We start from the raw sequence: 27448 nt of genomic DNA, 5'->3' as shown, positions 1-27448 counted from the left end.
TTTTTTTTTTTTTTTTTTTTTTAATATCTGTTACTTCTGAGCTCTTATCTAAACATTGGGATGTAATTTCTCTATACACTCATGTTATGCAAATACTTAAAGCAGCCATGCCAAAACAGAGATTTAATTTTTCTATTGGTGGTTTTTTAGTAGAGGTGATGAAGCATGCTTTTTTCTGCAAAGCACAGAGACTGATCAAATAAAACCAGTAATACAAATATGACAGAAATAATAATACTAAAAAAGTATCTCCAGGCTGCAACACTATTTATGGCAGCCTTCACTGTGAATGCATGATTGATTGATCGACCAGCAATTTATGGATTTTTAGCTAGTTGAGTAAATCTGCTGTTTATGGAAGGTTCATTTTTATTGAATGGTTCAGCATCAACATCTGTTTTACAAACCCTGTTGAGTACCTTCATAATTTATTATTGATGAAACATTCTTATTTATAGCAGGCCTGTTTAGCAGGAAAGCACTGGAAGGTATTGCTGGAAATGTGTTCATTCAGATTTCTAGGTTAGTGTTTTAAAATGATGAGCAATTTCAGCATATTTGTTCTAACTGCTTTTCACAATTCATTGTTCAGGGGAGGTATAAAAGCACAACATACTCTAGTGGCATTCTGTATGAACTGTTTTCAAAATGGAACTTGGATTTTCAAGAATGAGGTGCAAAAAGTGCTTTTCTCCTCTGTTTAAACAGTTTTGGAATGTAAAGTATGATCTGTTTTTTAAAATCAGGTTTCTCTCTGCTTGTGGTCATTTTATTTTATATACGAGAAAACTCCATTACCCCCCCCCCAAAGATTGCAGAATCAAGCACTCTAATGCTAGGAATGGCCATAATAAAGGGTTTTTTTTAATGCAGCCTTTGTGGGCGTTATAATAGCCTCCCCTAACATCACGCAGTCTCTGTGGCAAAGCCAGAGGTAGAGTTCAGCTATCCTGGGTCCCAGTCCCGTGCCATAACAACAAGAGAACATCTTTCATCTCCTCATTGCCCTCTGACTCATTTGCTGTCCATCCCATACACTGAGGCTGGAATCCTGTAGAACAAATTGGAACAAATAGTGGATGGTCATGTGATTAAAGGAAATATCGATGCATACGCACAGGCGGGCTGAATTAAGATTGGATAGGCACCCCTAATTCTGACACTTTCTAACTTTTGACTGAAAGAGGGGTTTATAATGGAAAGTGTTAGACAACCTTAGATTGGCATCACCACCAGCTCTGCTTAGAATGATATTGTTCAGAGAGCTTATGTAACTTATGGAAAGCTTACCCTCCATTTTCTTGTTTGCATCTGGTTTTGTGAACCATGTTAAAACAGCTCTGTATATTCTGTGAGTTGTATTCTGCCCTTTTACAGCATTCTCCTTTAGTTGTCTCAGGCTTGTGCTTAACTTAAATAAGCCATACTAGATGAAGCTGTTTGGTTTTTTCCCCATTCCTTGGGGTGACTTTGTTTTTCACAGCAGGTAGACACTGAGGGCTCTTAAAATTCTTAGTGCTTTAACTTCATTTTTGTCTGTATGGGAAGATCCCTTGCTCCTCTCACAGTCAACAAACACCACGTCCCTTTCAAAAAAAATTTTTAATTGAAGTTGCCTCTACATTTCCATGGTAGTGGTAACCTTTCCCAGGGAAATCTAGAGGAAACTGCCTCTAAAAAATTTCTCATTCACATTTTCGTGTGTGTGTGTGTGTGAGTTCAACCTGTGTACATGAGAGAGAGAATTTTCCATGCCCAGTAGACTGTGTGGTAAGCGAGAGGAGTAGCTGAGGGAGGAGAGGGGTAACTCAAAGGATGGGAACTCTTTCAGAGGGGTTGGTTTGTACAATCGCAAAAGTTAAGTCCTTTGGGTTATTTGGTCCATTTGCTGCCAATGCAGTATTGCTACCTACAGTATTTGTTATTACTTTGTCCAGTCTGTTTTCAAATGTCTTGCCTTCGGGCAACTAATTCACAATCTAACACATTACACGAATAGTCTAAATATTGGAAAAACTTGCCAAGTGCCAGGCTGGGATTGACCTTCTGTAGGTGTGCAAGGAAGGAGGTCCCAAGAAGCCTTCCTCTCTATTGCACCAGCTCCTGCATGTGGTACAATTGCAGTCCTGTTATGATTCCAGCCATTGCTCCCTCCTAGCACCATGGAGGATGCAAGACTCCCCAAAGGTGGAGGGAGGCGCTGGGGCTCAGGGGTTAATGTTGTCAATTTCCCAGAATATAACCCTTCACGGTCTATAAGTACCTACATGGGGAGATGATTTCTGATACTAGAGGGCTCTTAAATCTAGCAGGCAAAGGCACAATAAGATACAATAGCTGGAAGCTGAAGCTAGACCAATTCAGGCTAGAAATAAGGCAGAAAATTTTATGTGAGGGCTGTTGACAGCTAGAAAAGCTTACTAAGCGATGTGATGGATTCACTGTTATCTGAAGTCTTTAAACCAGGATGGGATGTCTCTCTGAAAGGGGCAGAAGTTATGGACTTGATCCAAGCATCGTTGGGTGTAGTTCTGTGGCCGGTGCTAGGCAGGAACTCAGACTAAATGATCGTAAGTGAAGCTTTCATGCTAAAATAAACTGCGCTGGCCTATTGTTTGTTCCGATCTGAGGAATCTACTGTGATGTTGCACCCCATAATGCTTTATAGAAATATGCTTATGAATGTAAATATGACACAACTGGAATATGTTTTATGCTAGATATGCCAGGAAACATACCTTTGCAAAGGTTTTGTTCTACTGCATGTATTCATCCTATTCGTATGCATGTATCATTTTTATATCTAAAGTTATGAGCATTGGATCTATGCTTGTATTTAAAGTGTTTGCTGTAGAAAGCACCTAAGGCAGATTTGATCAACATGGTGTGAAGGGGTTATTCAAGTAAATGGAAGTACTTGGCGAACAATGGACCTTGATAGATGCCAATCCACATCTGAGCTTTTCTGGGAACGTCCCTATAGACAACTAAGTCATGCATGGACATGTGACTTGCCCATGTGACTCCAAGACTCCATCTTGTAGCTGGGATTCTACACATGGGGAGGGAGGGGTTTCCACCCACAAAAGAAAAACTGTATAAAGTCCTGGAGACCCCTCCATTTTGTCTTCAGCTGGCTCAAGAGGTAGCCTCTCCACCCCCAATGGATACCTGAAAGAAACTGGAACAAAGGACAGTAACTACAGGGGTGTGAGTGATTGCTGGACCCAGACTAGGAGGAGGCTAGTCTGTAAAAGAAGCTTACTGGAACATCTCTGAGGGTGAGATTTCATCTGTAATCACTTTCTTACTGTATTAGGCTTAGACTTGGGTGTTTTATTTTGTTCGGTAATTCACTTTGTTCTCTCTGGTATTACTTGGAACCACTTAAATCCTACTTTTTGTATTTAATACAATCACTTTTTACTTATTAATTAACCCAGAGTATGTATTAATACCTGGGGGAAGGGGGCAAACAGCTGTGCATATCTCTCTGTCAGTGTTATAGAGGGCGAACAATTTTTGAGTTTATACAGGGTAAAACGGATTTATTTGGGGTTTGGACCCCATTGGGAGTTGGGTATCTGACTGCTGGAGACAGGAGCACTTCTTAAGCTGTTTTCAGTTAAGCCTGCAGCTTTTGGGGGACGTAGTTCAGACCTGGGTCTGTTTTTGTAGCAGGCTAGCGTGTCTGGCTCAAACCAGGCAGGGTACTGAAGTCCCAAGCTAGCAGAGAAAACAGGCTCAGAGGCCCCGTTTTCATATTCAGTTTAAAGTTAGACATTTTGGTCAATCAGTGCAACTGGGATTAGGACCTTGTTTGGTCAGAAGTTTGTTTGATTGGTAAGTCATTTAAACTTAATTTCCTTGGGCTGGGATTTTGATTGTTCTTGGCCGCTCACCAAGAATGGTATTTAAAACAACTGAAATATTTTAAAATGATCATATTTTTCTTAACAGTATGATGACACCCTTAATCAATAGAATAATCCCTTCCCGTCACATTTAAGCTTCTTCACTCTTCACTAGACACAAGAACAGCTCCTGAAATGTTAGGTAATGGGACATTTCAGAGAGTCATAGAAAAAATAAACTCTCCTTTAAAGAGTACATGGGCTCAAACTGGAAATGTTGCCATGCTCTTCAGTTTTTTAGCTTTCTATGAAATCAAATGCTTGATAGATGAGTTATTTAACAGTGCAACACTGTATTGTTATAATTGTTTTCATTCATTTCAACAATAAATGAATGTTATGTAGTGTTCTTGTTGGATCTCATCCTTTTTCCTGGATTAATATTTCATATCCTGTGCATAATGTTGTATTAATTTGTATATTAGTACTAAAGTTAGCTGAATTATTTGTTGCCGATATTATTCATTGGGCTCATAATATTTTTTTTTCTGTTTGCAAAACATTTTCAAACCAGTGCTGATTTCTGAGAATGTATTTGTTGTCTATAACTATTTGTTGGATAGTTTGGGTGGATACTTGCACAATGTTCTGTCTATTTGCTGTTTGTTTCCTGTGGTATGATTGGCCACCATAGTCACATGGAATTGTTTCTGTTTCCTGATTGAATGGCTGGACCATTTCGAGCAGGAGGATAATGTACAGTGAATACCATAGGCTGTAGCAGAATTGAAACCACAACAACCTGGCTGGGTTCAGTTGTAGAGCATCTTTGATAGGGGTTTACTCAGGTTTGCAGAGACCTGTCAGAGGCATGGGAGAACACTCTTCATTCCTGTTGGTCTGAGGAGTACCTAGTGACAAGTATGGCTGGTAGATTTCTGGATTGCATTCCCTTCATAGCCAGTAGATGGCGATGTCTTGCAAATGTTTTAGTCCATATTTAGTCAGAGGAAGATGGAACTCTGAACCAACTGTTTGATGTGTTATAAAACTGACTATATAAAAATATAGTTGATTGATTGATCACTACATCGCATACATATGCAGTTCATTCCTCAAGAAGAACTGCAAGAAAATCCTGAAGAACTGCTTCATAAAGTTACACTTGTGAAAGACAGAAGAAGGGCTAACATTCATCCCACAGAGACAAAAGTGCCAACTTCATTTTATTATCATTAACTTAAAAAGACAAAAAGAGAAGAAAATAAAAATGAAATGATAAAAAGTAGAGCTACATAAATAATAAATTTTGGAAGAAACATTAAAAAAATCTTTTAATAATCATAGAAAATCTAGTATCGGGGGTAGCCATGTTAGTCTGTATCCACAAAAACAACAAGGAATCCAGTGGCACCTTAAAAACTAACAGATTTATTTGGGCATAAGCTTTTGTGGGTAAAAAACCTCACTTCTTCAGATGCATAGAAAATCAAGTCCACCTATTTGACTTCCGTGTTTTGTAAAATAAGTATTCAGTTCTTCACGTGGAAACCTGAAGGAATTGAAATTTACATTAGAAAGAAATATATGAATTAAGCAAAATAAACAAAGCATATCTTATATAGACATATTTACTTAGCGACTATATGAAAAAGAGATTTCCAGCCTTAAAACATTAATTTAAATATTTTAATATCTGAGGCAGAGGCATTTGACTTGCAAGTTCCTCTGCATGAGAGCAAGATAACGTTTGAAAAAGAAATGACGCTTGTCTCTTGGGACCTTTTCTACCCTAGACACTTTTTCTTAAAATTTCCCGCTGTTGCTACCACCAGTACAGTTACATTGACATGTTTACTTCTGTGTCAGGTAGACTTGCTCTGAGCAGGGTCAGATGATGTGGTAAAAACGTCTGAGCCCTATATATGGTATGTCATATGGTGGAGCTGTAACCATGATGAATTACGGGGTTTAATTTTTGTAGTGTAGATAAGGAACTTTCTTTGAAGCTGAACTTCAAATATAAGGCCAGTCAGCCCTGGACTGCATCTCCTTGTCATTGCATGCTTGTTTCTGAGACTAGTTAATATGGTTTTGTTTGGAAGTGACTAAAAAAAATTATCCTTCTCTAACAGGTTTGTCTCAGAAATGAAGATAATTAGCTAGCCAAGACCTTGCTTCAGGAGCGTGCTATTGTCCCAAGAAAAGGAGCCGTATAAACCATATAGAAAAAGCCTTGATCCATTATTAATCACAAAATTGATGTCTTTCACGTTTATGTCATATTTTCGCTTGCACATAAAACTGATCTGTTCTAATGAAAAATATACCTCAATGGACAAGACTTTAAGCAAGCTCCTGTCTGAATATTGGGCCAATTAATCCCTGGTGTAACTCTATTGACATCAGGGATGAGGTTAGCCCATTTAGATGAGACTTTGCTTTGCCTGTTGCTATCCAGTGCTTGTCAGCTTTCATTTTTGAGTGAATTTAAAACTTGCTCAATGGGAAAAAAAAAAAAAAGTTGAATTGTGTAAAGTAGCTCCTTTTCTTTAAAGAAATGCAACAAAACACACTTCTACTTCTGTGCGGGAATTTAGTCCCTGTCAAAGGTGCTGGATTGACCAACCTGGAGATGTAAATTGACTCTCCACAGAACAAGTACAACATGAGCAGTAACGGTGCAAGATTCCTCACACGGCTCTGCCAACGTGTCTGAAATCTGACCTGGCGGGATCGTCTTGCGGGGTTGGAGTGCATTTCGGTGCCAGTGCCCATTCCCACTGTCTGGCAAGTCTGCTACGAGCATTGTCAGTTAATGCTAATTTTGGTGGTGCTTTTTCATGGTGTGGACACTGGTTACTGGACTGATATCCCTGTACACTGATCTTATATAATAGGTTTCTAGGTAGATGATTATTTTCAGTTACTAGTGACCAGATTTAGATCACTAAGTGAAAAGCTGTATATCCTGTTGCTGATCCCCTCAGCCATCTTGTCCTTCTGTAAATTATTTTAAAGCATATCAGACAATGAGCTAATGGATTCTTTTTGTTCTGTGTTGATGCAGCACCTAACATGGTGTTGGGGTCTTGGTCCATGATTGGCGCTCCCAGGTGCTAACGAAATATAAATAACAGTAATGAGGTTTGTTTAATTTGCAAGGTTTCTTACTTTTAGATGAGTTGTCTATTTTTTCTTCTTCTAGATTGCTTATGAATGCAATGCATTCTGTAGAGTTTCCTCTAATACAAGTAACTAGAAGAATCTGTTAAGTCTTGCAATGGTCTAGACCAGGGGTCGGCAACGTTTGGCACGCAGCTCGCCAGGGTAAGCACCCTGGCAGGCCGGGCCAGTCTATTTACCTGCTGACGTGGCAGGTTCGGCCGATCTCGGCCCCCACTGGCCGCGGTTCGCCGTCCCGGGCCAATGGGGGCGGCGGGAAGCCGTGGCCAGCACATCCCTAACCTGTCCTGGTGGGACCACTCCTTGTACTAGCAAGAAGTAATGCACGTACAGTGGAGGATTCATGCCAGTTCCAGACTTTTCATCTTACAGTGATTAATATTAAGGAATTAGAAGTAGTGGAATATGGTCACTAGGAATTGAGCAAAGGCAGCCTTTGCTACTAAACTCATTTTAGTTAATAACAGAAGTTGGATTTGCACAGGTTTGCAGAGTTGAAAATTCAATCCGTTGCCCACTTAATCCTTCCTAATCCGGTCAGGATTCAAGAGAAACACACTTTTCTTGGCCATTTTTTGTTAAAATCCACTTGTACAAATTTTATTTGTGAAAATCTATCAGAGCTGAAAGTTAAATAGAAGTGGAATTCATGTTGCTTTGCTTCTCTGATAAAGGATTTGAGAAAGACAGACTATATTACTTTTACTCACAAAGTTATGTGGGGTTTTGGTTTGTGGCATCAGTTTGTTTTGCATCTTGTAATAGCAGGAGAATTTAAAGCGAAATGCAAGGGCTTTTCAGCACTAATCGTGAAGTTTATCTGACAGCTGTTTTATCTTTGTGCAGCTTTGCATAACTGTTAAGAATGATACCATAATACCACATCATCCAATTATAATTTCCCCCCCTTTTCATTAGAAATGTGCCTTATCTAAATCCCTTCATAAAAATTGTATGCTCTTAGCTTATAGCAATGCAGGGGAAAGCCGGCTTATTTTTAATTTTGCATAATAACATTTTGGCATCCCAAATGTAATCTGTGTATATTTGGACATTTACATTGCCGGAGGCAAAAAGCAGATTTTAACCCCCCCTGCCCCCAGACTGTTTTGAATTTAGGAAACCGTGAATCCCATTTTTGAAAGAGGCACTATCAAACTAATAATCGTGTTTAGACAAAACGTTCTCTCTCATCTCCATTACCAGTAACTTAGATGATTAAAACTAAAGATGCTGTTGTTTGACTTTTTACATTTTAATCAGGAGTAGTGACTGGTCAATTTCACTTTTGTTAATAGCTTCTCTTTCAAGATCTCATCCATCTAGAACAGTGCTGCTCCTCCGTTATTTTGGGCTCCAGCAATGCAGGCGAATGTTTAATTTCTTTCCCTCTGGTTCCCAGACTTTTTTTTTAATGAAAACATTTCTATCCATACTAGGTTATGTAACCCTTCTCCCCCTTTCTTTTCATATAATCCAAATTTTGATTATAGCAAAATGAGGCAAGCAGCTAACAAAGTGTCAATATTGCCAGAATTGTTCACTTCCTACTGACATTATCTGTGTTTTTAGGGTGCAGCCAAAAGAGAAATATTGGATCTGGAGTAAAGAGATTCAGCTAAATTCAGACTTTTGCCAAATGGAAAAGGAAAATATTGGGAGTCACCTTTCAGCGTTCTAAAAACAATGGAAAGTAGGAGAAATTTGATAACGCAAGGCCTAAGATTGGAAAAATTAACTTTGTCCAAACAAAAGACCCCTGGAGTTATTAACATCTGTAAGTTGGATACTTAAGAACATAAGACCGGCCATACGGGGTCAGACCAATGGTCCATCTAGCCCAGTATCCTGTCTTGCAATAGTGACCAATGCCAGGTGCTTCAGCGGGAATGAACAGAACAGGTGATTAATGAGTGATCCATCCCCTGTCGCCCATTCTCAGCTTCTGGCAAACAGAGGTTAGGGACACTTCAGAGCATGGTTTTGCATCTCTGCCCATCCTGGCTAATAGCCATTGATGGACCTATTCTCCATGAACTTTATCTAGTTCTTTTTTGAACTCTGCTATAGTCTTGGCCTTCATAACATCCTTTGGCAAAGAGTTCCACAGGTTGACTGTGCGTTGTGTGAAGAAATACTTTTGTTTATTTTAAACCTGCTGCCTATTAATTTCATTTGGTGACACCTAGTTCTTGTGTTATGAGAAGGAGTAAATAACACTTCCTTATTTACTTTCTCCACACCAGTCTTGATTTTATAGACCTCCGCCATATCCCCTCCTTAGTCATCTCTTTTCCAAGCTGAAAAGTCCCAGTCTTATTAATCTTTCCTCATATGGAAGCCGTTCCATACCCCTAATAATTTTTTGTTGCCCTTTTCTGAACCCTTTCCAATTTTAATACATCTTTTTTTGAGATCGAGCGACCACATCTGCATGCAGTATTCAAGACGTGGGCGTACCATGGATTTATATAGAAACATTATGATATTTTCTATCTTATTATCTATCCCTTTCTTAATGATTCCCAACATTCTGTTTGCTTTTTTGACTGCCGCTGCACATTGAGTGGATGTTTTCAGAGAAATATCCACAAGGACTCCAAGATCTCTTTTTTGAGTGGTAACAGCTAATTTAGACCCCATCATTTTATATGTATAACTGAGATTATGTTTTCCAATGTGCCTTACTTTTGTGTAGTTCTCCTCTCTGAAATTAAATGCTACCGTGGTGTGCTGCTTTTGTGTCTCCCTCCTCCCAGTGATACTAAATTTCATTATGTTATGGTCACTATTACCAAGCGGTTCAGCTATATTCACCTCTTGGACCAGATCCTGTGCCCCACATAGGACTAAATCAAGAATTGCCTCTCCTCTTGGGTTCCAGAACTAGCTGCTCCAAGAAGCAGTTATTTAAGGTATCAAGAAACTTTGTCTCTGCATCCCGTCCTAGGTGACATGTACTCAGTCAATATGGGGATAGCTGAAATCCCCCATTATTATCGAGTTTTTTATGGCCTCTCCAATCTCCCTGGGCATTTCACAGTCACTATCACCATCCTGGTCAGGTGATAGATAGTATATCCCTCCTGCTATATTCTTATTATTAGAGCATGGAATTACTATCCAAAGATATTCCATGGTACAGTTTGGTTCATTTAAGATTTTTACTTCATTTGACTCTACTCTTTCTTTCACTTGATGTGCCAGCTTGTTTCAGAGTGTTTTTATTAAAGGCAAATTGATTTTTAAAAGTGACATGACATGACACTTCAACTGACATAATGGCAGACATTTCAGTGTTGATGAAACCTCCTGTCTTAACGTTCTGTCAAGCTTTCCATTATAAGAATTCCGTTTTTAGGATTTCATATCTGCCATGTACTGTTAAATTGCCTCATGCTAGAATTTGGCACAGAAGTTGTCAACCCAGATGTAAATGTCGACCTTTTTCAAAACTGTTATCCCATACATCAGTTAATCTGCGTGTTGATTATTTAAGGTTTTTTTGGGTTTTTTTTAGTGGTGGAAAAAATGTGTATTTACATAGTTCCAGAGGCTTTGATTATCAGCTCAGTCTCAACGAAAGAAAATATCAATATTAAATGGAAGAAGCTGTATTCTGTGGAGTGAGCGCTTTTGCATTTTTATATGGGATGAAGAGAAAAATAGCCTTACAACACCTGAGATATTTCAAGACACTTTTGACTCCTGCCACGCTCCAGGAAGTCAGCAGTTGAACCAAAACTGAAGCTGATATTAAAAAAAATAACCATGGGTTCTTGATTCAGAAAGCATGAGTGGAAAATGCCGGTGCAATAAATTGGAGGATTATTTCTGTATAACTGATTGGTATGGTATGGTGTGTTCTCAGGGCCGGCTTTAGGAAGTGCGGGGCCCAATTCGAACGTTTTCGGCGGGGCCTCGGCAGGGATGACTAACAAAAAAAAAAAAAGTAAAAAAAAGCCTTTCATTTCTTCCGTGTATTATTTACTTTCCATAACTATATAAATAGTAAAATTATATATTATGCACATTGCATCATATATGCTGTTGATCGGTTATTAATGAGCTCCATTTCACATGTGTGGGTCCCCGCCACTCCCTGGGGTTGTGCTAGGGTGACCAGATGTCCCAATTTTATAGGGACAGTCCCAATTTTTGGGTCTTTTTCTTATATAGGATCCTATTACCCCCCCACCCCGGTCCCGATTTTTCACACTTGCTGTCTGGTCACCCTAGGGTGTGCACATGTGTGGGTCCCAGCTGCTCCCTGCCCCCCTCATTGAAGCAGGTGGGCAGGGTTACTGCCCTGGGAACTGCAGGGCACCAGTGGACATGGGGCTGGCTGGAGGCAGGGCAGGGGCTGACTGGAGGTAGGGTCTGGCTGCAGGCAGGGCAAGGGGTGCGGGGCTGGCTGCAGGCATGGCGGGGTGCAGGGCTGGTGTGGGCAGGGCAGGGAGTGCAGGGCTGGTGTGGGCAGAGGGTGCGGCAGGGGCTGGCTGTGGGCAGGGGGTGCAGGGCTGGCTGCAGGCAGGGCAGGGGGTGCAGGGCTGGTGCGGGCAGGGGGTGCGGGGCTGGAGGCAGGGCAGGGGGTGCAGGGCTGGCTGGAGACAGGGGCTGGCTGCGGGCAGGGCAGGGGGTGCAGGGCTGGTGCGGGCAAGGGGTGGGGGCTGGAGGCAGGGCAGGGGGTGCAGCAGGGGCTGGCTGCGGGCAGGGGGTGCAGGGCTGGCTGGAGACAGGGGCTGGCTGCGGGCAGGGCAGGGGATGCAGGGCTGGGGCGGGCAGGGGGTGCAGCAGAGGCAGCTGGAGCCTCGGCCCTTTAAATAGCCCCCGGAACCCCCCGCTACCCCAGGGCTCTGGGGGCTATTTAAAGGGCCCGGGGCTCCCCTGCTTCTACCGCCCCAGCCCTTTAAATAGCCATGGGAGCCCTGGGGAAGCGGTGGGGCTCCAGCAGCTATTTAAAGGGCCGGGGCGGTAGAGGCAGCAGGAGCCCCGGACTTTTTAAATAGTCCCCAGAGCCCCGCAGCCCTACCCCAGGGCTCCAGCAGTGGGGCTCTGGTGGCAATTTAAAGGGCCTGGGAGTCCCAGGCCCTTTAAGTTGCCCCCTGGGGAAGCTGGGCCACCCCGGTACAGCGCACCAGCTCTTGCCGGTATGCCGTACCGGGGCTTGGGCACGGGGCCCTCTTAGGCGCGGGGCCCGATTCAGGGGAATTGGTTGAATTGGCCTAAAGCCGGCCCTGTGTGTTCTCCCTCCCCCCCGGCCCTCTCTGACTGAGGACCAGAAAGATAACACCAATGAGTTCCAGGACACTGCATCAGTAGATTGGATGGTCAGAGTTTCCAGGGTCTACATTTGAAAATTATAGTTTCCTAATTAGTTTTAAGGCTTAATTGCTCCCCTTGCAGCTCATACTCATTTAACAAGGTATGTAGTCTGTGATCCTCTCAGGATATCTTAGAAAATATGGAAACGCTCTTCACTGATTACAGCATTTGCACACATGAAGTCTCTCAACAATAATAAATCAACAAACACAATATAATGTTAACAATAAAATGTCTTATGCTTGTTTTTAAAACCATCTCAAAGGACATTGTGATCTTCATGAAAAGTTCAGTAATACACCGAAAGCTTGCAAGGCATGATTTGTTGGACCAGACTGTTTACAATTCAGATTATATTCTATCCAAAGCCAAAAAATGGAACTACCTTAACTTTTTTTAAACGTAGTGACAACATTGTACTTGCTTATCACATCATTTTAACAAACCCAAGCACTTAAAAGCAAGGAAATGAAAAGCTAAGGTCAAAATAGGTCTTGTGCTAGGAATACTTATTTGATCACATCCTAAGTATCTGAACTTTGACCCACGGATTAATGGTACGGTGATGGTAGCATATAAGTACATAGTTAGATTGTTGTCTCTATACATGTAATTCACAGCTCTTTGTGTTTTTGCTGAAAGTAACGATCTACTTTTTAATCTTTTAATAAAGTATTATGTAGTAGATACTACATCCCATGTATGACACAAGTTGTAGGCTAATTTAGCAACTAAAAAGGTAGGCACCTTTTTTTCTTCAAGTCATTTGTTACATCTTTTCTATTTTTAGGGGGGAAATATATATTTATATTATTATTATTTATATATGCTATATAGACCACTGCAACCTGAATTCCACAGTTCTCAGTTCCCATTTCTTGTCTATTAAAGGTACCACAGCCTATAAGAGAGGGGTTTATTTAAATACTGACATTCTTGACCTGCTTTGAGATGGATCTGGAGTTGCCTTAGGATCTCTAGTTAATTTGATATCTGTAGTGCCTTATTCTGCTTGGTTTAGACTATTTGATTTTTAGAAATATGAACTGTTTCAACCGATAAAAATGACCTTTGCAAATATTTCATTAAATATACATGGGTCTTTACTATTTCTTTCGAGGTTGTATTTTTATTTTCATATGCATCTATCCCATAACTTGAAGACTGTTATCCTAAGAGCATATCTGGTCCATTTGCACATCAAATATATAATATAAAAATATGGAATAAACATTGTGGCTTCTCTGCTTCATAATGCAAATTTCACAATTTGCATACACGGCTGCTTTCCAAGTTCAGAAAGTACAGACTTAGATTTCTTAGCTTGGTTCGCAGTGTTCTCAGAGAAAATTTTGTGTTTGATTCATGGTGCCATATGTTGTTTTTTAAACAATTGAATAATATGAGGAGCAGGAGAACATCAGATACAGAATAATGGGTTTCTTTTTATTCAGATAATCACATCATTATCACAAACTATTAAAAGTTGTGGAAGGTAAGGTTACACAGTTGGAGCAGAGATTGTTTCTGCCACCATTATTTAAGGTAGGTGGGACATTGTTGCGATTAAATGTATGTCAGTAAAGGAAATAATTGTAATTCTTCGAGGAAACACGTTGATAATATGAGTAACTTCTTAGAGGTTTGTCAGCCATAGTGGGTCTTGTCTACCATCTCCTCATGGCACTTTTGCATTGGTGCAGCTGGAGGTTAATATTGGATTTATAAATGTGACTGATAACCGCTAGGTTGAGGGCCAAGCGATTGAAGATTACTGGTATTTATTTTATTATATGCACATATCTAAATATATACACCTCTACCCTGATATAACGCGACCCGATATAACACGAATTCGGATATAACGCGGTAAAGCAGCGCTCCGGGGGGGCAGGGCTGTGCACTCCGGTGGATCAAAGCAAGTTCGATATAATGCGGTTTCACCTATAACGCAGTAAGATTTTTTGGCTCCCGAGGACAGCGTTCTATCGAGGTAGAGGTGTATAACATTTTTTAAAACTGGTTGGGAATGTTTGAGTTCTTCATGTTGTTAGCATGTTCCCATTCTGTTCCCTCACCGTCAATTTTTCCTTCCCTTGTGCAATTTGTCACACTTGTTGTATTGCTTCTTAAATTAGATTGTAAAGTCCTTGCAGTAGGGACAGTTGTGTTTACACCGGGCTGAGCACAAGGAGGCTCTGCTTCTGATTTGAACCTTTTGGAATATACCATTACCACAATGAACTGCACGGACCACACGTCAGTGCTTTACGAGAGGTCGAACAGCCCAAAATTACAAAGGTTCTTAAAATAACAATTCTAACCTAGGGGTACAAATACACCGCAGAAAAAATCCCATGGCAGCGAGCCTGAGTCAATTGACTGGGCTCTGAGACCCAGTAAGAGGGCAGGGTCTCAGAACCTGGGCTTCAGCCCAAGTGGAAACGTCTACACTGCTATTTTTAGCCCCGCAGCGTGAGCTCCGCAAGCCCAAGTCGCTCTGAGACTTGCTGCTGTGTTTGTTTGTTTGTTTGTTTGTTTTTTGCAGTGTAAATGTATCCTAGATTTCCTTGGATGCAAATGTACCAATTTCCATTATCACCTAAAACAGTGGTTCCCAAACTGGGGTTCGCAAAATGTTACAGGGCGTTCTCGGGGAAAAATTCTCTAATGGCCGACAGAGCTGTCCCTAGGGACTCCGGACAGCCCGGAGCCCCTGGACTTCCAAGAGCTAAGCAGATCAAAGCAAGCATATCTATCACACTGAGGAGATTTAAACTTCAAGACTCATAAGCAATGGAAAGGGAGGTGAATATTTTTTGCTGTTTTTAAATTAAATAGGCAGCTAGTATTGTTTTTTAAATTATTATGAAGAACAAATTTAAGCTTTGTTGTAACATGCGTTGTTTGCCTGAACTGCTCAAGACCTGAATGCTTGTGTAGGAGGAACTCTTTGAGTTGGCTTCTTAAATACCTTCATGCTGTTTCATATCTGATACTCCTTGATGACACATAGGAGTCTTGTCTTATAACAGGTTTATTCAAAGTGATACAAGCTACGAAAGTGAGATCTTGGAAGAGTGTTGCCGTTTTCATAATGTAATAAAAATACTGTAATGATAAATAATAATGAATAATAAATAGTGTGCAATAAGCATGTCATAAAAACAAATTTTATATTTCCAAGATCACTGCTTTTATAATTTATGCTGAGGTAAGGGAGAAAATCCCTGGAAATATTCATTTTTAGGGGAGGGGGTTCAGGAGACTTGACATTTTAGTGAAAGTGGTTCACAGGTTGTTAAAGTTTGGGAACCACTGACCTAAAACATTCACTTGCTGTATTATCTGTAGTATTGTTGGGAAAATAATGCGCATGTTATATAATATGGGATTTAGAATGTTGCACATATAGGTGAGACACATACATTGGGTTACATACTTGTCCTCGTGACTTATCAATATACTGTATGGCATTAATTAAACTGTTATACCAGGGGTTGGCAACCTTTCAGAAGGGGTGTGCCGAGTCTTCATTTATTCACTCTCATTTAAGGTTTCGTGTGCCAATAATACATTTTAACGTTTTTAGAAGGTCTCTTTCTCTAAGTCTATAATATATAACTACACTATTGTTGTATGTAAAGTAAATAAGGTTTTTAAAATGTTTCAGAAGCTTCATTTAAAATTAAATTAAAATGCAGAGCCCCCCGGACCGGTGGCCAGGACCCGGGCAGGGTGAGTGCCACTGAAAATCAGCCATAGGTTGCCGACCCCTGTGTCGTACTATACCAGCTCATACAGGAAAAAGAAGCTTGGTGAATAGTAACACGTCAACTAGCTCCGTTTGTTCTCTGTGGATTTCATCCCCTAAAAGTCCTGCTGGCCTTGAAACAATGATTTGCAGCTAACACATGATTAACCCAGAAGAAATTGGAAAAAGCAGTTTGATAAATTACAGTAGATTACAGAAAATCAAATCAACTGATAAACTAAAATCATGAAGTGTCTCCAGTCAGTAGGGTAGCTATTGATAAGCAACATACCTGAAGCGTGTTGCAGGCTGCTTCTCTGAAAAATGGGAGATAAATGCCAAAGTGACACTGACATTCAACTTAATTTGATTTTTCACATTGGGTTGAAGGCTTCTACATTGAGAAATGATTTCTTCATTATTTTCCTTCTGAATATTAGTTCTGCAATGTTAGCAGAGATTTCTCTCTGATGTGGCTGAAATTGGGTGTTCTGTTTCCAACGCTTTGGAGCATACAAATGTTTTTCTCCATAAAAATAACACTCCCCTCTAGCATGGTCGTGTAGGCTGGGTCTCAGAACACGGGATGTGTCTGATTGGTTCCTGGCTCTGCCTTAGTCATAACATTACAGAATAAGAAATGGCTGAGATGATGAAGCCCCTCTAAAACCCGAGGCTGTAGAGCTGGTGGGTTTCCACTGGAATTCTACAAGAGCTTTGGCCCAGATCCACAAAGGGACTTAGGCACCTAAACCTCAGACTTAAACACCTACGTTTGGGGGTAGGCACCTAAGTCTAGGGTTTGGCTCCACAGCAATTCACAGAACTCCTGCCGAATTCTGTAGGCATCTAAACTCACTTGCACTTAAGTTTTCAGGGTAAAACTTCCCTTAGCGCCTACGTTTCTGCCTCTGGGCGTGCGCAATGCTGCCTCCCTCTAGGCGTCCGGACACCTTTCTCCTGCCGAGCCCCGGAGTGATTCGCAACCCCGGGAAGACAGGCGTTCGGCCTACCGGCTCATATCCTATTCAAATCTAGGAGGTGCCTACCTTTTAACTTTAACCCAATGGTTAGAGCACCCCCCTAGCATGTGAAGACCTAGGTTCAATTCCACCCCCTCTCTGCCAGAAGTGGGGAGAGGATTTGCACAGGGGTCTCCCACCTCTCAGGAGAGTGCACTGAGCTATGGGATCTGATGTGGGGCCCCCTCACTCTCTCCTGTTGAAGCTGTTCCGCTGTGGATAGATAATAAGAGTGATTGGAGCAGGTGATTGGACCCTGGGTCTCCCAGGTGGCCGCCCTAACCTCTGGACTACAGAGTCATCCTCATTCTCTTTCTGGCCCAATGACTGTTTCACTGTGAATAAATACTTAAATAGTCATTGGGCCAGAGAGCGTGAGCATGACTGACTCCAGGTGGGTTCCCATTCATGGATCACTAAGCAGTCCATGTAGCCTGGACTTAGGAGCCTGTCTCTGAGAGAAGGGTGACGTTTTTTTAGCACACCCGCTCTGTCCTCGTTGGGTCCCTGCCCATGTACTGGATTTTGCAGATAGCATTCTAAGGCACCCATCTCCCATTCATTGTATAGGGCACCCAACTCAGGCTTTGTGGATTGCACTGGTGTTCCTGTGATTTTTCTAGATGCCTAAAGGTTAGGTGCCGTAGTGCTCAGCATTGTGATGCCTAAGTCGCTTTGTGGATCCGGGGCTTTGTAATTAAACTCTCTCTCCTCTTTTGATCCAGCTCTTTAATCAGTTTTCCATATTGGCAAATGACCAGGTACTGTGTCTTCCGCAGATACTGCGCTCCCAAAAGAAGAGCGTGAGGATGAGCGCTCTTCTATTCACCTCTGATCCACTGAGATCATGTCTTATAAATTATTCACTTTTCTCTTGATGTTAGGAACCATTGAAAATCTTTTTATTGTAGTTGCAGAAGAGAGGTTCAAATTCAGGAAGTTTTTGGTGCTATTGTCTAATATTCTGTTTGTATTTTTTAAAGTATTTCTTTTCCTTTCTCTTTGTTAATAGCTGACAAAGCTTGAGAAACAGCAGCAAAGGAAAGAGAAGACCAGAACCAAGGTACCCTCTGAATCAAGTAGAGAAAGAAATGCCCCTCGTAATAAGGACGACCCCAGTGCAAGCAGTGGAGCAGAGGGAGATGTGTCTTCTGAAAGGGAACCTTGATCCTCAAAAGCAGGCCTCAGGTATGAATCCTTGTCACTTGCCCGGATACTCTGATAGTCACCTTGCAAGTGCCTAAAGGTCTAATAGTGATACCCTTGTTCGCAGTGACTAGCCTCAGGGGCTATTTGTTGAGCGAGGTACTTATTCATTATGAACAAGGGTCTCCTCAACCTGGCCCTAAAGTAGACAGCTAACTCGGAGATGACGGCGTCTTTGATTTAGAGATTTCAAAAGTATATCTCCTCTTCAGTTCAGCTTCTTGAACAGTCACTTTTTTCTCGTTTACAATTGGTTGCATTTCCAATACCTCTACTCACCCCGAACCCAAACTGTGGTGTACATGACCGAGTGAGATCCTCAGTCCCATTCTCCCCCCTTTAGGCTGGGCGAAAGGGTCCAAGCATAAAGAAGCTCTGAAAGCCCTGGTTCCAGCCAGGAGAGGACTCCCACAATAAAGAACCCTGGCTGCCTTCTCAGGACCCCACTGCAAGCCCTGGTGTAGGGGGAGTGCCAGGGGTTGGTGGTAGGAGGGGTGTGTTGAAGGCAGAGTCGCAACACGCAGCCCATAGGGAAGCCAGCTGCCTCTCCAGCCCCTGGAGCAGACCAGGATTAGGAGAGAGCACAATTGGTTAAAGCCACCATAGCCTTCACCCAACTCCTCTCCAGCTGGGTGGCAAGTTCTGCACTGTGCCTCGTAGAGGTGCAGCGCGGAATCTCACCCCTAGTGTTTAAAATGCTGGAAGTCAGTCCAGACCTTGCACGTACTAAGGCTTCTACCAATACTACCAGCAGAAAGTTGTCTGTAGACCAGACCCAAGTGTGAATTTGGCCCGCACTTATGACTATTGGCAGGTATACTTCTGAAAAATCCTTGGCTATGTAGGAAAAGCTAAAGCTACCCTGATATTAGCCTAGGTTATGGAATCCTCTTCGGGCTGAAACTAGGAGAGTAGGGACCCTCCCAGCTGCTCACCCTCTGCCTTCCATTCAGGGTCATCCCTCCTGCTTGCTGCTTGTACCACCAGCATGGGATGCATTGGGAGCACTGGAGAGAGTGTCTCCTTACTCTTAGTTATGGTGCCTGACGCTACAGTGATTTCTGGCTGCCAGAAGGAGCAATCGCAGGCAGAATCCTGCTCAGCCATCCCAGCCCCGGCATGGAACATGCTCAGTGTAGATGGGATCGCCAAAGAATTTAGCTGCCAAATTCAAACAAGTCTGTATTGCTCATGTGCAAACTGAGATTTTCAGAAAGTTATAACTTGGCCAGATGTGGGTGGATTTTCATGGAGACAGCAAAAGGCACACCCCAGATATGGCGGGGGAGCCCTTACCAAATTTCAAGTCCCTGCTGCAAAGCCAGGGAGAAGGTAGAATGTCTCAACAAAACAGTTATAATTTTTTTTAAATGGACAAAACATCTTTTTTCTTAATATCATTCTCTGAAACAGCTAAACTTGTTTAGGTGAAACTTTCCCCCCCAAATTCAGCCCAAGGCTGAATATAGGTATCCACATATTTATGTATATACACATAGCGTTTCAAGATATCTTTGAGTTTTATGAACTCAAGTAGCAAATAAGCATTTATTTCCAAACAATATACTCTGCTTCTTTAAACCAGACACTTAAAACATTAAAATGAACTCTAAAGTTGTATGTTTTGCATTTCAGACTACAAACATGTATATAGAGTGATCATTTTGTGAACCACGTTCACCTGCAGGTGATAGGGTGTTTTTGTTTTTTATCATTTTCCTGTGAGAGTTTGTTCGAGTGTAGAGATGGTCTGGTTTCACCCACATAGTTGTTGTTGGGGCATTTAGTGCACTGGATGAAGTACACCGCATATTGTGATAGGCATGTGTAGGACCCATGGATCTTGATGTGTGTTGATCGTTGTAGCAGTGGAGATAAGTCTGCTGGTTTGACATCTGTTGTTCTGGCAGGGTCTGGTGCTGCTTTGAGTTGTTGGGTCCTGGTCTGTGGATAGCTTGCTTCTGATGAGGAACTTAGAGAGGTTGTGGGGGTGTTTGAAGGCCAGAAGAGGGGGTTTAGGAAAGATTTCTTCCCAGATGGCGTCCCCACAGAGTATGGACTGTAGTTGTTTGATGATATCCCGTATGGGTTCCGGTGTGAGGTGGTAGGTGACAACTAGGGATGCGGTCAGAGCGGGTTTTATTTGTGTGTGGAAGCAGGTTCTCTCAGGGTATTTGGGTGGCCTGTTCCACAATGTGAACGACTTCTCTGGTGGAGTGTCTGTGTTCGGTGACTGTGGTTTTGTGAGTGTTAAGGTGTATATCCCAGACTTTCTCCTCGGAGCGTATCACTACGCTATCGAATGAACTCGCACAGGAAAATGATAAAAGACAAAAACATCCCATCACCTGCGGGTGAACACTTTTCACAAAGCCATCGCTCTATATCTGACCTATCAGCCCTCATCCTCAAAGGAAATCTGGACAGCACTTTCAAAGATGAGCCCGGGAACTCAAATTCATTACTCTGCTGGACACTAAAAATCATGGACTGAACAGAGACACTGGATTTATGGCTTATTCCAACAATCTGTAACCCACTAACCCCTCTTTTTGTCCTATGACTGCAGAGGTGCTTGAATGGTCCCTTACAATATGTGCTAACTACTTACGCTAAACAATCTCTTCTACCTTGCGTTTTGCTGTCATGCTGGGAGTTCCTTTCCCAGCCCTGAAGAAGAGCTCTGTGTGGCTTGAAAGCTTGTTTTTCTCACCCGCAGAAGTTGGTCCAACAAAAGATATAACCTCACCCACCTTGTCTCTCTAATATCCTGAGTCCGACTACAGTCCGACTACAACTACACGGCCTTCATTAAAGATATGGCAGAAATAGACATTCACAGGCAGGCTTCTGTAAAAAGAGAGACTGTCAAGATTGGGGCTGTTAATTTAGAGGAGATGAATAGGAGGACATGGTAGAGGTATGCATAATAATGAATGGTATACAGAAAGTAAATCAGATGCTCCTACTTATCCTTTCTTATAATAGAAGAACAAGTAGCATTCAGAGAACGGAAAGACAGCCCATATAAAGCGTATTAAAGGAAATATTTTCATACAGCTCATAATTAACTTGCAATAGGCATTGGCACAATATAACATTGAATCCTAGATCTTAGTAGGAATCAGATGATCCATTCGTATGACTTATGCAAATGTCTAAAAGAATTAGACACTGATATGGTTTATGAGGCCATCCATTTGGCATTAGATGGTATTAAAAATAGGGATATAAACCCTCATGTTTTAGGGCATCTTTTTTTTTTTTAAATTACAAACAAAATAAGAAGAAGCTGGCCATTAACTAGTACCTGGAATTGACCACTTTCAGCGATGGGATACTGGAACAGATGGACCACTAGTTTGGTGCCATATGTCATTGCTTCTGTTCCTATAAGAAGAGTAGATTCATAGGTTATAAAACCATTGTGATCATCTTGTCTGACCTCCTTTACGGCACAGGCCTTAGGACTTTCCTGAATTAGTTCCTGTTTGAACGAGAGCATATTTTTTAGAAAAACATCCAATCTTGATTTAAAAATAGGTGGAATAATATAGGAGTTGTCATACATCTTTGAAACTAGATCTTTGGAAAGGGAACATAAGTAGTAAATTCATTTGTGCCTGGGATTAGTGGAATAAATGTACCTTACTCTTTTGGGTTTAAATCTTCTTTTGTTAACGTGTTGTAAATGTCATTCTTAAGCTTTTTGTAGGTTTTAAAACTCTTATGTTCTCACGCAAAATGCCACTTAATTTAATAAAATAATCTGAACGAAAGGAGACGTCACAGATCTGCAATGCAACATTCCGACAGGACCATGCTTTTGGTATTTGAAAACTTGAAGCCAGGTAACTGGCATCCGGCATGCTCCCGAACGAGGAGCAGCAGCATGCGGAAAAAATGGACATGTTCCATGTAAACTGATCACACAAGAATAGCGAGTCGTCTTTTTCTTTTTCATTCACAACAGATGGACTTTCTTCAGTTCATGATAATTATCAGCTGCAGACTTTTGCTTATACAATGTCACCAAAGACCCGTCTGCAATTCTCAGTGACCAGTTACAGTAGTTCATCCTCATCATTGGGTAGCTCCGTACTTTTGCTTTTCAGACTGTCATGTAGGTGTCAAGAGGTGTCAGTGCTCTTGTGGGCTTTTTTTCTTTTTGCCTGGAAAGTTTTAATTCTTAACTAACTTTGTTCTGTGGGTATTTTCCTCGGTTATTGATCATTTTCTTGTATTTGTGGAGATACATGAAATAGTCAGTGGTGTGGAAACATCTTAATTGGTGGCGTTTTCATTTACAGAAGCTTTCATGTCTCTCTTGTTTTCCAGTGTAGGACGTTCCTTACCCTCATTTAGCCAGAATTTTCAGATGGCTTGTGTGGAAGAAATTGGACATGTGGAAGGCTGGGTTAAAGTGTAGAAGAATAGGGGTGGGATTGAAGGATTGATGGTTTGGGAAATGGGAAAAAAATGTATAATCTTGTGCAAAATTTCCTTTGAAGATAAGAAAATGTCTTCCAGTTCAGTTAGTGTTCCCAGGTGATCAACAGTTCTGCATATATCAGGAAGAAATGTGACTTGCTTATTTGGTCAAACGGACATAAAACTGCTAAAAGCTACTTCTCTTTTTCTTATCCTGTTGCTTTAAGGCACATGAGCCAGAAGGTTTTATAGGACTTTTCTATTAGCAATAATCATACCATCCCCAGCCTTGTTCCAGCTAGCGAAGACTGGTTTATAGTGTCTCCTTTAAAGATTCTGACAAAGTCAACTCTATCTTAAAAAAAAAAAAAAAAAAAAAAATCACGTATGTGGAAGAAATTGGACATGTGCTTGGAAGGAGGAGCATGGTGGGCTGAAGGGCACAAGGATAGGGGAGGTGTTGAAAGATTGATGGTTGGGGGGAAGAATGTAATTAATGGATTGTGGGGAAATATGAGTATGGAATTGATGGTTCAGAACATAAGAACGGCCAGATTGGGTCAGACCGAAGGTCCATCTAGCTCAGGATCCTGTCTTCCCACAGCGGCCAATGCCAGGTGCCCTAGAGGGAATGAACAGAACAGGCAATCACCCAAGTGATCCATGCCCTGTCGCCCACTCCCAGCCTCTGGTTTGTTAAGAGGTGAGGTCAGAGCAGGGAATAAATAGGTGGATTTGGGTCGGTGGGCAGACTGTTGGTTAAGGGGGGTGGTTTTTGCTTAGGAGGCATTACATGAACCTCTAAGGCCAACATTTTTAGGGAAACCCCTGTTAACATTTTGGCAGCACACCTCTGGTCAGGCAGAGCTTTAGTCTAAAATGTGTTTTTGGAAAATAGTTTCCTGACAGTGAGGTGTGTTACACAAGCGTTATAAAGTAGTGGCAAAACCCGCTGTGAGTGACTGACTCAAAACTCGGTTGGATAAAGCATTTAAGGTTATACTGTAGGGGATGGGCCTAGTCTGAGGAGTGAACTATGTTACCTTCTATGTTTTTTTCATTGTTAATTTCTCTTATTTTTATGAGAACTGCTGCAGGTTAAATGATGGTACTTTTTAAAAAAATTGCCCAGTATTTCAGATGAAGAATCAGATTCCTATGTAGCTGAATCTATTGTCCAGGTTTGCATCTTCTTCTTTTTTTCTTTTTGTGGCGTTTGATGACTTGCCAGCCTGCCATGCATTAGTTCAGCTGCACTGAAATGGCTAAATCCAGTGGCGGGTGAGTGAAGCAGAATTTAAAACAAAGAGGGGACTCCTAGATGGTGGAGTGTTTTGTAGATGGTGCTGCAGTTGCGTGTACCTTGTTCCTGTTTCAGGGAGCCGACAGAACCTGCTAAAGTGAGCCATAGATTTCTCATAGCTTTGCACTGGAAGCTGACTCTGAAGAGCTGAAAAATCTTCGGAGGCCTTAACGTCATATATCAAGAAAGATCTAAGAAAGTGAATAAAATGAATGACTGTACAATCTTGTGCAAAATTTCCTTCGAAGATACGAAAATACTTTCCAGTTCAGTTTGAGTTCCCAGGCGATCAGTAGTTCTGCATATATCAGGAAGAAATGTGACTTGCTTATTTTATCAAATGGACATAAAACTGCTAAAAGCTGCTTCTGTTTTTCTTATCCTCTTGCTTTAAGGCACGGCAGCCAGAATACTGCAGGGCTTTTCCATTAGCAGCGATAAGCATACCAGTTATATCTGTAGCCCCGTCCCAGCTAGTGAAGACGGGTTTGTAATGTGTCTCCTTTAAAAGATTCTGACAAAGTCAAGCTCCATATTCTGGCCTGGTCTACACTACGAGTTTAGGTCGACTTTAGCAGCGTTAAATCGAATTAAGCCTCTTTAAGCAGAATAAGATACATTTTTCAGCAGCTCTTGTCCCGATCTGACCTTGGTGTGACTAGAATGAAATATCCTGCCCTGAGCAGATTAATCTTGCTCCCACCTTATCCTATTCTGTCACTATGGATTCACAAATCAGCTGTTGGGTTGTCACACTCCAGGTTCCATCAATTAAGACCTACCAGACCAATTGTAATAATCATTTGTTTTCTCTCTCTCGCTCTACCAGCTAAAGCCCTTCCTCCTATTCATATCCATTGTGTACACAATCTAACTGCACCATCAATTATACTTTTTCATCCTCCTTTTCCAGACACAACACCTCGGACTTTCCTGGTATGTTTTTCGCTGCTTTATTCCTCAAAAGCCCTTGTCTTTAAAAACATCTGAGCTTGATTCTCATTCACACCCAAGCCGTTTTACACCACTACGGCAGCACAGACGGGGCATTAAAGTGGGTACAAATGTAATTTCCTTCCATTTGAAGGCCCGTTTACTCTGCCAGAGAAGCGTAAAGTAGCCTTGGTGTAAATGGGAATCAGGCCTCGCTGGGTCTGTTGTTAGTTTGACCCAAGAGACCTGAACTTTGTCTTGGCCTATGATATACTTAAGTGAAAATAATGCACGCAGTGGTAACAGTCATAAAAATATTATTTGTAAAAACAAAAATCAGCTGTGACTCTTTGGGGGCTGAGAGAATACCCCACATCCTGACAATTGATAGGGTAATTAGAATCCATTCCCCGCAGCTCTGAGCTTGATAATAAATGCCTTTGGGAGAAACTTCTTAACTCCTGACAGCCATTCATGCCTGCCATAATCCAGATCTAGTGTATAGAGATTTAGCTGAATCTGGATCTGATTCTAGCTGTAGTCTAGTAAATTCTTACTCTCAAGCTCTGTGGTGGCCTGTCTGGAAATCCTGTTCTTTGTCCTCTTCAGCATTGAGATATTTTGCCCTCCTGGCTTTCCCTAATAGCGAGGCATCTCTCCGAAAGCAGTGGCCACCATAATTCATTTCCAGAAAACATTGTCTCCAAGAGTTGGTTTGGAATCAATCTAAAAGCGGAAGAGAGACCAGAAATGAGTCATCCAATTATGACTCCCTCCCTTCCTAATGTTTCTAAATATTTTTGAGGACGACTTGGACAAATGGCTCTTTCCATTCATCCTGGCAGCTGCTATTGACATGTTTTGGTCCGACATCTAGTCCTCTTTAATTGCCATATCGCTTAGTACCTTGTAATCTCAGACCTGTTTGAGGTCTCTAAGACAAGGCTTCCCACCCTTTCTTTGAACACTTCCACTGATCTGCCCAAGTGATGTAGGTGCCTGCTTCCCACGGGAAATCAATAGCACATAGTTGCTTAAATCACTTAGGCACCTTTGAAATGTTTTTCTTTTACTAATAGCAAAGCAGTGCTTCCCTTGAATGGCTATTTGTTACTCATTTTAATTTATTACCACAGTGACTAAGTTAGACCTGGCCCTCCTCTCAAAGGCTGGGCTATGATTTATCTGGTCACATATCAGGTATTGGTTAGAAACTGTTTATATCTGTGATGCAGCCTGGTGCATAGGGCTACAGGGATGAATTCCACAGTATGGTAGGTCACATACCTATTGGATTCAAGTGAATGAATGAATCAGGTTGCAAGAGGAGTTCTCGATAAGGGCTTTAGTCTGTTCAGGGAAGATCTTGAGAAACCTTTAAGTCAAAACATTTCTTTGTCTTGGAATCCTGGAGTATGCAGTCCCATGCTCCAGTCCTCGGCTCTGTTAATGTCCTCTACCGTTAACGTCCTGCTGGCTTACTAACACCAGCTAGCCTACAGTTCGCTCTTCAAAACGTCTCATGATAATCTAGATGATCCCTTCGTTTTTCGTACTTGAGTGGCATATTACACATTCAGTAAATCTTGCATTTCCACTGGCCAGTTGCCGTTACTTTATTTGTTCTGATACGACTTACGATGTACTTTAGTAAACAAAAGCTCTGACCCGTGGCAGTACGTAGGCTGGGGTTTGCCAGACGAGAATGCAGGATTTCTAATGAGATCTAATGAAGTGCTGTTTACCGAAGAAGTTTTGTTATGGATATGAGAATTATTTGTCTCTCTTCGCTGCAATCAAAACAAATTAGGTTTCTGTGACATATCACTGCTGAAATCAAGCCAGAAGGTAGAGAGGGTTACTTTAAGAGCTTACTCTATTATATGGTCTGTACTTCAGAGCAACAGAGGCTGGTCGTGTTTGCAACATCTTGTTTTAAGATTGCGGGAGGGGGAAGCACTTAGTAAATTCTTGCTACATCTTGTTAATAGCCCAACAGTTTTGGTATCACCATTACACTGCATGAATACAAATCTGCATATCTTCCCCTAGATGTGGGCTTTTCCTTTTTGTGGGGTTCCATTAGTTACTTATTTTAGCTACTCAGCCATGCATTTTTGTCCTGGGTTTTAAATGGAGCTCTGATCTGGAGTGGTGTCGATAAGTGGGGGGTGCGTAGCAAAGGGAAAACGTTCATGGAGGAGACTTCACGTGACTGCAAGCAAAGGTATTTTTCTTCACGTGGTTTGAGAGACGCCTGTAAGTTTCCTATATGTGTCTAGTGATATTCTTATTTCTTTTTGCATTTAACAGTTTGTCATACAAAGGCTACGTTGGATCCTTAAGAATTCACAGTTTACATTATCCTCAGAGTCGATCTTAAAAGACTTTGGAAAAGAAAGAAAAGCAGGAAAATAGAACTAAGAAATTATGA

The sequence above is a fragment of the Terrapene carolina genome, unplaced genomic scaffold (assembly GCF_002925995.2).
Source record: "Terrapene carolina triunguis isolate 2854851 unplaced genomic scaffold, T_m_triunguis-2.0 Scaffold132, whole genome shotgun sequence".
NCBI classification, from domain to species: domain Eukaryota; kingdom Metazoa; phylum Chordata; order Testudines; family Emydidae; genus Terrapene; species Terrapene triunguis.
The sequence above is the reverse complement of the archived record's forward strand: the minus strand, read 5'-3'. Positions refer to the sequence as shown.